Source organism: Orcinus orca, chromosome 6, assembly GCF_937001465.1.
Source record: "Orcinus orca chromosome 6, mOrcOrc1.1, whole genome shotgun sequence".
Lineage (NCBI taxonomy): Eukaryota > Metazoa > Chordata > Mammalia > Artiodactyla > Delphinidae > Orcinus > Orcinus orca.
The window spans coordinates 70,266,969-70,281,840 of record NC_064564.1 but is presented as its reverse complement, the minus strand read 5'-3'; the positions used below and the strand labels follow the sequence as shown (position 1 = coordinate 70,281,840).

General features: G+C 43.5%; 1 protein-coding gene across 5 annotated transcripts in view; it reads right to left on the bottom strand.

Annotated features, from left to right (window-relative positions):
* Positions 1-14,655, bottom strand: part of PIP5K1B (phosphatidylinositol-4-phosphate 5-kinase type 1 beta) — a 327,342-nt gene extending 312,687 nt beyond the window's left edge. For 2 of the 5 annotated variants that reach the window (XM_004276420.3, XM_004276421.3), the window contains exon 1: positions 14,157-14,655. The gene's annotated coding sequence lies outside the window, so the exon portion shown is untranslated. The remainder of the gene's footprint in view (positions 1-14,156) is intronic. The other 3 variants (XM_033440220.2, XM_033440221.2, XM_033440218.2) reach the window with 2 other exon arrangements.
* Positions 14,656-14,872: the final 217 nt, after the last annotated feature.

Sequence of the window (14,872 nt, the reverse complement as noted above, 5' to 3'; positions counted from 1 at the left end):
TGGAGCCTGACCTCCTTTCATAATTCTTATGAAATAAATTCTCTAATGTAATGTGCATGATGCTTTTTTTCTAAGAACCTCAAAGGCCATCATTCCATTTGGCCTCACAACATACCTTTGAACTAGGCCAGGAGCCAGTGTACAGATTCTCATTCCACAGATGAGAACAAAAAGGTACAAGAGAGGTCAAGCCACTTGACCATAGGTCACCACAGTACCAGGAGAGGGGCAGGATAAGCCAGAATCCCTGCTTCTACGGACAGATCTCTCACTGCACCCAGATTCAGCCTGTGCAAATGTATGTGAAGTGTTATTTAAAAACACAGGAAGTACAACCCAGTGAAACCTGGAGATAAACTCTGCTTGCAATAAGCAATGGTAGTTGTAGGGGAGCTGCCAAAAGATATATTCTCTTCCTCTGAAAGTTTCAAATAGTGAGAATGATAAATGACAAGACCTCTGCACTGGTTTTATGGACTTTTTTGCTAATTAAGTTTCTTGTTTGTTTGTTTAGTGAGAAACAGAAACTTCTAGCCACAAACTTATTGTAAGCAGGCACCTCCAATTTAGTTCAAGGGACCTCAACTGCTCTAAATTCTTAGAGAACTTGGAGTTGTTCACCTTTTTCCTTATTTCTCTACAGAAGAATGAAAATAAGCAAAAAGGTGTAGGAGCAGCTAGTGTGAAGGAGACACTGGAGCTGTCAGGCTGGGTGAGAAACATGAAGTGAGAGAAGATGTGGTCCCTGCTGTCAGGACTCGAGCCTGCGTGGAGAGCTAAGTGGAGAACAAACGAAAAGTCAGCCTTGAGGGAAAGTTCCAAGAGAGTGGTAAGAGCAAGAATGCCAGAGGGAGTGTGTGCCCGAGAAATCACTCTTGGGCACGTGTGGGGATCAGAGAAGTGGGATACATGTGGTGTCATGAAACCCTGATGCCACTCCCCTCAACGGAGAAGAAAACGGAAGAAGATTCAGTAAGAGAAAAATGTAATGAGCCAAGGTGTAAAGAAATGAAATTGCAAAGGAAGATCAGGCAATGATGGTGGTTCTCAGACATGTTCTCTTCTTGGTCTACAAACCCTTCCAGAAGCCTCGTCTAATCCCATGGCTTTAATCACTGGCAAGAGATCATAACGCTGTCTCCATCCCAGGCCTCTCTCCTCGCCTCCACGCTCGTATACCTTGAAGTCCTGCAGGCATCTCGGTCTCATCCAGGCCGATGGCTTGAATCGCTGCCCAAAGACCCATGACCATAACACAGCCAGTGTGTCCATCGTGGGCCTCTCTCCTTACAGCCACACTCCACCCAGATACCCCACAAGGATCTGAAATGCGTGTTCAAAACTGAACTCATTACAGCCCTCCCACCTCTGCCACCACATACATGCTGCCTCTTCTCCATACTCTCTCTGTTGATCATCATTCTCCAATCTCTCCAGCTAGTCAAGCCAAAGCCAGAGAATTATCATCATCTACCTCTCTCATTCCCTCAAAATCCACATGCAAGTGGTAACAAGTCTTATCGATTCTTCCTCCTAAATCTCTAATTTGCTCACTCTTCCCCATCCCCTCCATAACTGAATTCAGGTTCTCATCATCTCTCTTGTAATGACATCATCTCCTCTAACTAGTCTCCCTGTCTCCAGTCTCATTCCCACCTCATTCACCTCCCAAACTGGAGGCCATGCTGCTGATCTAACCTAAGGCATGAGCTCATCACTCGTCTGTGAAAATCTTCTAGTTGTTGCCTCTCTGCCTATAGAAGAAAAGTTCAAACTCCTTAGCCCATCTGACAAGCTGCCCGTGGTCTGGAGCCAACATACCACTCCAGCCCTATTTCCTCCCACCCACACCTACCCTACTCATTATCAGATATAGCTCCAAACATACCACGAACCTTTATGACTTCATTTCTTCCTGTGTGTTGGGCTTGGTACAGAGTAAGAGTTTAAGAAATGGTAGTTGCTGTCACTACTACAAGGATGACAATGACACCAACGACAATGACGACGTTAGAGAACTAGGGCCAAACTGTGGATGCTCTTATGGACCAAACCAAGGTACTTAGATTTGGGGCATAACAAAGCATCTAAGGATTTGGGGGCATGGAGGTGATGAAGTTATAATCTCTGGTAGCAAGTATTATAACTGACTAAAGGGGGAGAGACAGGGAGGTACAGGGGCCGTTTGGGAAGCTGCTACAATAGTCCAGGTAAGAAGCATTTAATATAGGAAATACACGTGAAAATGGAAGAGAACTTTTCAAAAACTTCCTCTGGACTTGGTAGCTGCCCAGAAATAAAGATGAGCAAGATAAAAAGATTGCTGAAATTTCAAAAGTAGGTTAAAAAAAAAAAAAGAGGGTATCTTTGATGAAAATCTAGAATTTGGGGAAGGAGACAAATTCAGGTTTTTGAAAGGCACAAGCTCAGATTTCATAATATAGGGACTTTTGACAGAGGCAAGAGTTGGGCTCACAAGAGCAGATAAGCAGCTAAGAGAGAGTGAGGCATGAATTATTAAATGGTTCTAAATGTAACAGACCAAAAAGCAAGAGATAGAAAAAAGACTAAAATTTGGCCACAAACAAGGCCACTCATTGGGAAAGGAGCTTGAAGCAGCGGGAAGGCTAGATGCTTGACTGTTAACATTTTACAAAGGAAGAGGGACCTAGGAAGTTGAAGAAAAGACAGTTGTGGCTTAAGAAAATCATTCATTCAATAAACTTTAATTGAGAGCCATCTGCGCTGGACACTTTTCTAGGTGTTGGGCATACAAGAGCCAACAGAACACAGTCCCTCCCCTTGTGGAAGTTCACTTTCCAGTACAAGAGGCAGACAATGAAGAAAACAATAAAAATGGATTGTCAGGGAGTGCTGGCGACTGTCTCTAAAGCTGCTAGGGCTTGTGGAGGACACTTTAGGCTCTAAAATGCTGCCAGGAGTCTTCTGACATATGTGGAAAGTGACTGTTCCTTACAGATAGTTTGCACAAAATGAAATGATGCATCATGTTTACGTTATAAATTGCCACGTAGGAGAGGAATTTTCTGAGAAACTGCAAAACTAAATAGTGAAGCCCAACTCCATACAAATCTTAAAAGCTGCATTTCCATTCGATCTTTTATAAACAAATATAAGCAAAGGCATGTTTCTCTCTTAATCCTTAGCATGGGAGACTGATTTCTCATTTTCCATAAATCTTCACCACTCTGCCTAAACTACATGGGAAAAACACTAAAGGGCATCATTTCAATAGAGCTTGCCAAAGCAATGACGCTACTGTTTGTTTCCATATGATGAATTCGTAAGTCTAAGAACACTCTGGCTCACATCACTTCTTAAAAACAGTTAAAATTTTCATATGCACCTTATTTGCTTTATTGTAGGTATTAAAGTTAGTTTTCCAATAGAAGATAGACATCAGAAGTCCTATACAATAGAAGTTTCTATGCAATTTCTCCAGTGGGACATGAAATAACCTTTGGTAATTTATATCCTCCAAGGGCATAAAATATTAAAAGTGAAACTCTCACCAAAACACCCATAAATTACCACTCTGTTTAAATTAAATGATAAAAGTCTATGAAAGTGTGCTTTAGATCATAATATAGTAAATACAAATATTTTATACAAATAAAAAAGAAACCATGAATATCTCAGCCTAAAAAGGTAGCACTTCATTTACCTGAACAGCCCAAAAACAAGACATAAGAAAAACATGCTCTTTATTGGCCAATGACCTAAGTGAATGAGAAAGAACTAAAGCTTGCTTCCTTGAGACCCTCCCTCGAAAACCGCTTTTTCTTTCTTAAAATAAATCTCAAGTCAATGCATAAGATGACTCTATTTCGGAAACACAATTCAGACAATATGGGTGTTATATGGCTCCCAAGATCACAACAGATTCTCCGTAGCAAATGAGTGAGTGAAGGGTTATCACTGCTGAAAGCCACAGAAATAGCATCAAAAAACAACAAAAAAAATCAAGGCAGGTAAGATTTTCAAAAACAGCAAAGCGGGGCCATTTGGTACAGGTGCAAAGAGCCTTGTATCCGTGAATGAGTCTGAAAGCTATCACTTTATTACAACATTAGAGACACACTCTGTGCTGTATAATCTTTTAAAGAATCAGGGAAGGTTGTAGCAACTTTGGGGAAATTTTCTATACAAAAATTGGCTATAATAAATTTTGATTCTTAAATAAGCAAACCCTCAGCAATCAGGAAATTTATTCTAGAAGTAAAACAGCCTGCCCCAAAGTTCTGAGTACCTAAGAATTCCCTGTTTTAAGCTTCTTTCATTTTGTGCTTAAACAGCCAGTTAAAATTGGCAGGCTTGATGTCTCAATGAAATTCAGGCAGAAACAAACCACACTGTCAAACTTTTCTTGACATATTTTTTAAGTAAGGTCTTTCTTTCTTAAAGTACTATTTAGATTCTTGCTAAAATAAATTATTAGGAACTTTAGGGTGAACAGTAGATGAAAAAATGTAGCCCTGTCCCAGTTTAAAGGTCATAGTTCATCATTGTAGATTATTTATCTTATGCAATTGACAAGGTGGCTTTATGAGTTACTTTCCCCCAATGCCAAGTTCTATCAGATGCCTACTTTCCGAATTTCACAATGCTTTTTGACAGAAATTAGAGACGCAAGAGGGAGGACATATGGGGATATATGTATATTTATAGCTGATTCACTGTTATAAAGCAAAAACTAACACACCATTGTAAAGCAATTATACTCCAATAAAGATGTTATAAAAAAAAAAAAAAAACTTGCAGAGGGAGCCTTATGGAGTTGTTAACTCACAACCCTCCCTGAACACACAGGGATGGAAGAGCACCAGATGAGAAGTCACACTCAGTTCCTCAATGAATGCACACCTTTGGCCTGAGCTTCTGTACAGGCAGCACTGGAAGGCACAATAGGATAGATCTGTTTTCCAAATTGCACGTCTCAGCCCATCAGTGGGGAGTAAAATCAATTTGGTGAATCATGATCAGTGTTTGGTAGAGTTTGGAGGTGGGATGGAACTTATCAGAAAATACTAGAGCACATTTCACGCAGTATAGCTAAGTATCGCTCCATGAAAGCTTTATTTTGAATATATTTATTATTTATATCTTTATGTCTGTACTGGGTCTCAACATAGAATGTGCTTCCTAAAGGGCACTGAGTTGGCCATAAAGGGTTGTGTAATGGACTGAATGTGTTTCAAAATCATATTTTGAAATCCTAACCCCCAGTGTGATGGTATTAGAAGATGGGGCCTTTGGGAGGTAACAGAGCTATGAAGGTGGGGTCCTTACGAATGGGATTAGTGTCCTTATAAAAGGGACCCCAGAGAGCTCTCTTGCCCTCTTTCCACTGTACGACAACACAAAGAGAAGTCAGCAGTCTGCAACCTGGAAGAGGGTTCTCACCAGAACCTGACCATGCTGGCACCCTGATCTCAGATTTCCAGCCTCCAGAACTGTGAGAAATAAATTTCTGTTGTTTGCAAGCCACCCAGTCTATGTTACTTTGTTTCAGCAGCCGGAACTGACTCAGACAGCTTGGTACTTCTCAATTATTTACAGTCAAGGGACACGGAGTAGCTGAAAAAGCCACGTGCAAAGATTAAATGCGAGCTTAGCTTAGGCTAATTTCTTTTAACTAGTTTCTGTAGGATCCTACAATCCTGCCTCGGATTCATCCTAAAAATACCTAGAACATCCAAGATAATGCTTTTGGCCTCCAACTAACTCCTTACTCAACAACTGCTTTTCTCTTATCTAAATAGCAGTCTCTGGTTCCTGTTAGAATAAGAGTGCACCTCGGGATTCCAGACCACTCTAAGATCTTGGTATTCGGTGTGGCTTGGGCGGTCCCTAGGATCACACTGAAGTCTTCATCCTGTGGCTTTAAGAGCAGCCGACTATAGTTATGACCGTGGCCTGACCACATTCCAGGGAGCAAAAGCATCAGAGTAGGATGCTGTTTAGAAGAGCAAGTCCTCAGACCTGTGCACGAGTTCAGGGACCAAGATGTGTCTGCTTCCTGGAGGGCCTGGCTGGATGTGAGAGGTAAGGATCCAGCCAGCCAAGTCTAGGGTCCTCTCCAGCCATTTCAATTGCTCTGGCTGCAGTATGGACGATGGATTAGAGGATTAGAGGAGAGCCAGGGTGGACTCAGGAGCCCAGGGAGGCGATGGCTGGAATCCAGCAGAGAGATGAGAAGCTGGACTAGGACAGAATCAGCAGAAACAATGAGAAGCAGGCGGATGGGGGAGCTATTAAGCAAGCAAAATCTATAGAAATGGGTGATGGGTTAGATGTGGTGGATGACAAGGACGGGGTAAGGATGGCTCCCAAGTTTCTGCCTTGTGCGAGGTAGTGGCTAGTTGTGCCCATCACAGAGCTAAGCATCCGTGCAAGAGGATGAGGTATGAAGAGAAAAAAATCAGGATTCTGGTCTTGGACATGAAAAACTTGAGGTGCCTTTGAGATATCCAGGTGCAATGTCAATCATGTAATCTAGAGCTCACAGAGAGGCCTAGGTTGGAGATACAAATTTTAGATTCACTTGTGTCCTCCTTTTTTAAACTCTTGTACCAGAACTACATTTCGAGGCACAACTGCATGAAGCAGAGAAAAGAATGTGGGCTTTAAAATCAGAAAAGCCAGAGATGGAACCTTGCCTTGGTGGCTCTGGGCCCATGAGCGTGTACCTGCCTGATTAGGTTTCCATTTCCTCCTCTATCAGCAAGGATCCGCTGTCAGGAGCATGGTGGAGATGAAAGAAACAGCACTTGAGAAGTGCCTGGAACACAGCAAGTTCTCAGCACAGTGGAGCCAGAGCCATGTTTGTACTTTTTTGTATACCCCATGGCACCTGGTACTGTCCTGGCCAAGGGGTCCATCAGTATCTAGTATGTTGAACTGACCTGAAATATTCAGAATTGTCAGTAAGCCACTGTTTTCTAGACAACCACTAGCTCCCGAAATCATTCCTCCACCTGGGGTCCTACTGAAGCAACACCCAAACATAAGCTATGCATGGAGCGTGTCTTACCCCTCTTCAGCCACATCTCCCAGCCTTGGGAGTAACCATCACTTGGCAGGGCCATGACTAACCAGAGCAGTTTTGTACTGTCTGAAGTCCTAGATACCCAATCCAGTCATATGAAATTGTTTTCTTATGATCCACAAGGATGTGAGAAAAGCAAAGACTGGCTTTACTTCTCCTCTGGTATTTCTAGTGGAGCAGGCAGATGGTACCCTCTCCACAGGTCCTGAAATTCACTTGGGAATACCAAGCACTTCAGGAGGCGTAGATTTTGAGCAATGGATTTAACATTTCCTGCCAATGTTGAGTGTACATCAGAATCAACCTGTTGCCAGATCGCTAAACCCCATCCCCAGAGTTTCTGATTCAGCTGGCCTGGGGAACAGTACGAGAATTTGCATTTCTAACAAGTTTCTAACAAGTTCAAGATGATGATGGTCAAGGGGCCACACCTGAGAACCACTATCCTGGCTTCTTCCCTGAGACCGGGCTATTGATGTTTCTAACATTTAAAGAAAAACCAGCTGAGCTTGGGAAGTTTTTACCTGGAGTGTCACAGGATGTTGTCTTGTATACTATCACTAAGGTGTCTTAATTAGGAATTACATATGTCTGGGATTTAGGTACTTTCAGACCTTATTTTAATAGGTTTGGAACATTTTGTCTTACGCTTCGTAATTTCTACTTATCTGTTCTCTGCTATTCATTTTTCAGTAAATAAAATGTGAGAACTCTTTAAATAGAGATACTACTTCATACGCATGCCAGAACCTATTCACCTAAACAAGCACTGTTTCCTTCTTCTGGAGGACCTAGTTGTCCTTCTCATGGACCTGCCATAGCCAGCCTTTAAGAACTGTCTTCACAGCTCAACTTGCTTGGCTTGAGTGACCTCAATGGTGGCTCAATTCATCTCGACAGGATGGATGGGACCTAGTCATTCATTCACTTACATGTTTACTGGGCACCTACTATACGTCAAGCACTTTCTTGAAAAACAGTGTTAACGAACCATGACCTCTGCCCTCAAGGAGCTTATAAATTGAGTGTGAATTTGAGGTGATAAAAAAATAAACAAGTAAAATACATAAATGTGTAAGTGTCCACTGTGATAGGTGAAGAAAACATATGAAGAAGGTCCCCTTTAGGTTAGATGATCAGAGAAAGCCCCTAAGGGAAGTGATGTTTAAACTGATTAACTTATAGAAGCTTAAAGTCCACTCTTGTCTGTGTACCCTGAGCTAAATTCACTCTTAAGCCACCCTGGGAGCTTTAAAAATATGTTTATCTCATATTTATAAAAAGTAAAAAGAATAATACATTTCATACTTAGATTATTATTTCTGTTAAGGAAGAGAAAAAACATCATTCCTAGGCATATTGGTTACAAAAAGTTGGAGGTCCGGTGAATAAATACCATTTAGGATGTAAAAGGAAGGACCACTATAAACTATTGAAACTAGTGTTTATCAGCCTGCCTGACATTTCTAAAATGGTCTGGAAAATAATAACATCAGAATAATTATAAAACACTCCAAGGTTTTGAAGAGTGATATCATGTAAATTCATAAATTGTTCAGTACACATTCATTAAATCCCCACCATTTCCCATGCAAAGTGCTAAGTTCCAAGAATACAAAGATAAAACATGATGCCTAACCTTTCCCACTGACAAATATTAGCTAAACACCTATCATGCACTTACCGCTTCCTCAAGCTGGTCATAGTTTTGCTTCTTTTTATTGCTACTGTTTTGTTTCCTTACTTTATCAACAAACGTCATGACCAAATGATCAAGAGATGATTATGATGGGCAAAATCCTGGATAAACAATAAGGTCCTACTGTACAGCACAGGGAACTATACTGACTATCCTCTAATAAACCGTAATGGAAAAGAATTTTTAAAAGAATATATATGTATAACTGCTGCATAGCAGAAATTAACACAACATTGTAAATCAACTATACTTAAGCAAAAACAAGAAAACCCACTACCCAATAAGTAGAATCGATTGCATTTCTTGTGCCAGTCTATGAAGCAAAGAAACACATTTTTATGGCTAACTATAACTTCCTCCTAAACCCCTTGCTCAGCATTACTGGATGGCAAAGTCTTAGATATCACCTTTCTCCTACAAAATAGAGGAATAGTCTACAGTCCTGTGTCTTTAGTCCTGGGATTTTAGTTCCAACACCAGGTAATTATACTTTCTAGGCCTCCAGTGCTTGCAAGCCCAACCCTTGCCTGAAAAACCTCTACTGAAAGACACACAAGCCCATTTTTAGTGGGAGCAATACTGCACACACAATGCTGTATAGTTCAATACAATACTCAATTTTATAACTGACTTTCTAAAACTCTTAGAGAAACAGGTCTCAAGAACTTGCTCACCCATTATGTCAACTCCCACAGACATACTGCACACCTATTTTTAATTCATCCCATAAACAACACAGAAGACTTTCTACAAGAAGAATACACACTTCATGGAGTTGTCCTTTTAAACAGGGGTTTAACTTAAAATGATAATAACAAGGACTGCCAGCTGACTAGACATGTAACAACATCTCAATTACTATGTTTCAAATCTTCCCAAGAGTAACCTAATTTGGGTAGGATTCCTGTGTTTTCCTATATCATCTCCTTATACACCTCTGCTGAAGTTCGTATGCAATTGAGAATGGAATACCCAAAATCAAGCCTGGTTTCCCTGCCCTCATCTTTTATACTGAAAGGGAACCTGACTGAATAAAATGCTTCATCAATGGCAGCCAATCTTGACTACACAGTACTTCAAAAATGTCATGAAGAGATTAAGTTTACCATTTATTTTAAAAAAGAAAAATACTAAATAAAACAAAAGGCTAGGTTTCCTCCCTCCCCAATTTCCCTGGCATTTAGAAGAACTGCCATAGATAAGTTCACAAATGAACAGCTGAGCTGCATAATGTACAGTTCTAACTGCGCAGCTTCTAAAAAAAAATAAAAGGACTCCTTCCAACCCCAGTTAATGTACTTGATATAAAGAGAACATGTTTCTGCAACAAATACATTTCAGGCTTGACGCTTTACAGAGTAACTAATGAAGGCTCCAGCCACAGGAAAAAAATGATTTTTCCAGGATATTAAATCTTTTGACTCACCATTTAAAAGAAGTACAAGTAAAATGAAAATGGAAATTAAATGTATACATATTTATGACTTTACCAATGTATGACAAGGCCACCTTTGGCTTCTGGCTTTAATAACCAGGAAGAGAAGCCTGGAAAACCACCATACATTTGTACTTCTATTCAAATAGTTCTCTCTGCCCAAGCACCGGTTGGAGCAAAGTATTAATTCTGAGTTCAGGGACATATATAAGCCAAGAGAATCACGGTGAATGGATGAAAATGGACATTGTCTCCTTAATTATCTGCTTGGACAAGAAGGTATAAAAATATAAATACTAAACAATGTTAAAATGTGACAACTCGGGCTTCCCTGGTGTGCAGCGGTTGAGAGTCCGCCTGCCGATGCAGGGGACGCGGGTTCGTGCCCCGGTCCGAGAAGATCCCACATGCCATGGAGCAGCTGGGCCCGTGAGCCATAGCCGCTGAGCCTGCGCGTCCGGAGCCTGTGCTCCGCAACGGGAGAGGCCACAACAGTGAGAGGCCCGCGTACCGCAAAAAAAAAAAAAAAAAAAAAAAAAAAAGTGACAACTCATTAATTACTAGTAAACAGAAAATTTCTGTTAACCTCTATGATTTCTAGAAGTCAAAAATGCACTTTCACCATAGAACCCCTAGCAAAACCTTGAGTAAGAACCTTCTTAAGAATTCCACATTAGCCCTGGTCGCTAAACATCTGTTCGACCATGAACAAGTCAATTCACCTCTCCAAGCCTCAGCTGTCTTACCCATAAAAGGTGCGAGTTTCTGAACTAGCTAATATTTTAATTCTCTATCAGAAGGAAATCTACCTCAATCCCCAATGGCTGAATCTGTTAATAATATTTAAGACCCATTCTAATTATTTGTCATCATACTCCTAAAGGTAAAAACACTACTTTTGTGCGTATAGGACGAAGGGGTGGAAAGAGAAGAGGATTCTTAAAGGGAACAGAAACTAGGTTGGTTTTGTTAATTAGGTTCCCCCTCTGAAACCACGAGCCAGTATTAGCACCTGCTGAAATTTACCCAAATATAAGAGTGGTTGGTTTCTTCATCTCAAGATATACTCTTTCAGAAAATGGCACAAGTCAATTTCTAGGAATATATATTTCAGCCAGTTACACATTACTAACAACTAAAGGGGCAGGGGGAGGCAAGCAAAAGAGCATGACATAGATGATGTGAGTCTACTGTCGACCCGGAGAAATAAAAACTCTTCTTTATATGATGTATTCAGGTAGGAGAGACACAATGGGCACCTGCACCTGCCAGCTTCAGGAGGCATACCTCGTGTAGGTAAATTACCTTACGGGTCAGCAGATGCTGGGAATTTGCATGATAAGATGCTTTCTATGTTTTACAGCATGTGTTTTCCTTATGAGTGATTTCATTCCCTCCTTCACTCAGCAACTCTTCATTAAATACTTACTATATGCAAACCCCAAAGCCAAAAAAATAAATAAATAAATAAACAAAGGTATGAGTCGACTGTCTGGAATATTCAGGTGAATCTTGACATTTATTTTAGAGTAGTTCAGCCCCTGAGAATATTTCCAAATCAAAAAATAATACTAAACAATACAGATGCTAAGCTAAAGTGCACTTGGAATTTTCTTTCCCTTCATTAAGTGGTATGCGATGACGAGGAACGGGGAGTAAATTAGAATACAGGTGGAATAGGTTATTAGCTAAATCCCTTAGTTAATACAGGGTGAAATTTTCTCTTTCCCCTAGAGAAAAATGATACCACTGGATTACAAATATATTGATAAGCATTATAGAATGCTAAAACTAGAAGGAGAAAAATAATACAAACCTCTCGTTTTATATGTGGGAGACCTGAGGCTCAAAGGTGGTAGAATTTGGTCCAGGTTATACAGCCAAATATAGTGCCAGAACTAGAACCCAGGTCACCAGCAGGCATGCTTAACAGTCTCTGGTGTATTGCATGTACTGTATCCCATGATGTGTCCTCATTGCTATCACAAGTGGAACAACGGCATAATCCACAAAGCAAAGGACGAGACATCAGAAGCTCTGAATTCTAGTCCCGTAAGCTACTAGATTAGACATGATACTATAGAAAACTCTAATCACTTGTCTAAACCTCAGTTTCCTCATCTGTTGAAATGTGAACAGTAATTCACAGTAAGACAGTACAGACCACAATAAATGCAAAAGTCTGGCCATTGTAAAAACCTTATACAAGTACAGAACTAACACTGCGTGATGATAGTGGTGGTGGTGGTGGTGATTTCACCACCTGAAATGGTGGTGAAACCAGGCTTCAACTCTAATTCCAGCCACTTGTTACCTTGATAAGTCATTGAACTTGTGCGCCTCACATTCCTCCTGTGAATATGTGGTTAATAATCTTTGCCCTGCCTCCCTCAGAAATGGACAGAATTAAATGCTTTTCAGAGTACTAAAAAACAATTACAAATAGCAAGGCATTGATGCAAACGTAAGGTATTATTACCAAATCCCTCTAGTCTTAATTTGGACAAAAATGTAACATGGTTTTATTATTCATTTTTTAACAGTTTTCCTCCTCAACTAAGACATCATTGTGCATTCAGTCTCAGACTTACCAGCTTTCTCATCAGTCTTCCTAAGTCTCCAAAGAACGCACCATTTCCCTCAGCTCAGAGATGTTTACTGCTTACTCAACTTCCCACTGGCATGGACTTGACTAAGAAAGGTTTTTTTTCTAGGGCCTCCTTTCGACTGGAAACGCTCTGACAAAAGCTTCCATGAACACTATTCTACTTCATCACATTAGAGGGGTAATGAATCCAACCCTTTGGCTTTTCTCCACTCCTAACCACTGCAGAACACTTCAGCCTTTACATAGAATGAGACAGAAGTCTGGGTGGACGCTTTTCACGGGAGGGGCAACAAGGGTTACCCAAACCCACGCTCAGTAGTATTGATGAGGAGACTGCTGCTTCTTTGCAGGAGACTAACACATTCTGAGGCCCAACCGGTCCCTCAAGAGTCATTCACCTTAGGACCTAGGGCCTCTGGCAGGCTGAGAATGTCATAGAAAAATAGTAAGGGCGGGGGCCGGTATTTTGGGTCTGCAATACGCTGCCTTTAACAAGGCATCAGAGTAACCAGCATTTCCTTGCTGAGAACCCTGATTTCAGTTGATCAGAAGAAAGAATTCATCAGCCTATCCAAACAACTTCTCTGGAACAGGTTTCTATCCAACCACGCTGGGCACCAGAGACAAGTGAGCCGGGGGTGGGGGGTTGGTAAGAACTGACAACAGGCTCATCTGCATAGATGAACGATAAGCAGACATTTGTTGTCTGCTGTTTTGGTGACTCCTGGCACCGGTGTGGCAAATCAAACCCCGGCATTCTCCCTCTCCGGTGCCCCACACTCCCACCCCCCCTCCCCAGCTGCTGAAGCTTCACGTTGACGGGGCTAGGGGAGAGAAGCAGGGGAAATGCAGAAGTCGGTTGCTGCATTTAGGCTGGAACCATACCGCACCTGTTCAACCCGGCTCCGGCGCCAAAAATGACCAAACACTGACTCGCAAGCCCCTCTTGAGATCCCAGGGGCGCCTAACAAGTTCTCCGCTGTTTAATACCGGGGAAGGGTGGTGGGAGATCTCTCTTTCTGCAGCCAAACTCAGCTGGCTCCCATTAAAGGGGAGGGGGCTCCTGCTTAAGTGAACCCAGAGTGACCCCCGAGTGTCACTGCGGCTCCGGGGATCCGGGTGGTAAGCGGGTGGGTGCCCGCGGGGAGCGCGCAGCCGTGGCCCGGGGGAATGAAGGTCCCGCTTTGGTAGCCACGCGCAACCCCTACACCCTACCTCCAGCACAAGGCGGACAAAGTGAAAGCGTCGAGAGACCTCCAGGATTCATCCGAGACTCAGAGCCCCCAAGCTCGAGCCCAGAAAGAGGGTCGCGGGACGAGGGGCTGGGGACGCGCAGGAAACTTACCTCACCCGGACAGCATTCGGGCGCCTCCGGTGTCGAGACCAGTTGCGCCACAGTCTGCAAGTTATCGGGACGTTGTCGCTTCCCCCGGGCGAAAGGAGAGCAGTGCAGGCGAGGGGCGGGAGGGGCGGAGGGGCGGAGGGTTGGCGGGGCGGGGCCCGGGCCGGGGCGCAGCTCGAGGAGCGGGCAGGTGCCGGGGCCCGAGCCGCGGGGCCAAACTCGCCCCCGACGCGCCTCGGCGGGGGCGCGCGGCTGCGAGTGTGCAATGCGCGCGCGCCGCGGCGGGTGTGTGTCCCCGCTTTCCCCTTCCTTCCCCGCCGGTCCTCCGGCCAGACTGAGCCGCGAGCGGCCGCCAAAGCCCCAGCCGCTCCGAGCGGCTCCGCAGCCGGGCGCGCTCTGGCCGCGGCGCGTTCGGGGTCGGGGGCTGGGGGCCGGGGGCCGAGGAGCAGGGCGCCCCCGGGCTCGGGCGCGAGTCCCGGTGCAGAGAGCGAGGCGCAGAGACCGAGCGGGCTGCGCGGCGGCGACCGCGGCTCCGGGAGGCTACAAGCCCCGCCCGCCGGCCGCCCAGGCTCTTCCCCTTTTCTCTCCACCCCCTCGCTCCATCCCCGCACGCCCTGCAGGGAAAGCAGAAGGGTTTGCAGCAGAGGTGGCGGGAGCCTCCGCTGCAGTCGGACTGGGCGTCCGAGTCGATGCTCGGGGACAAGGCGCTCCGTCCCGCC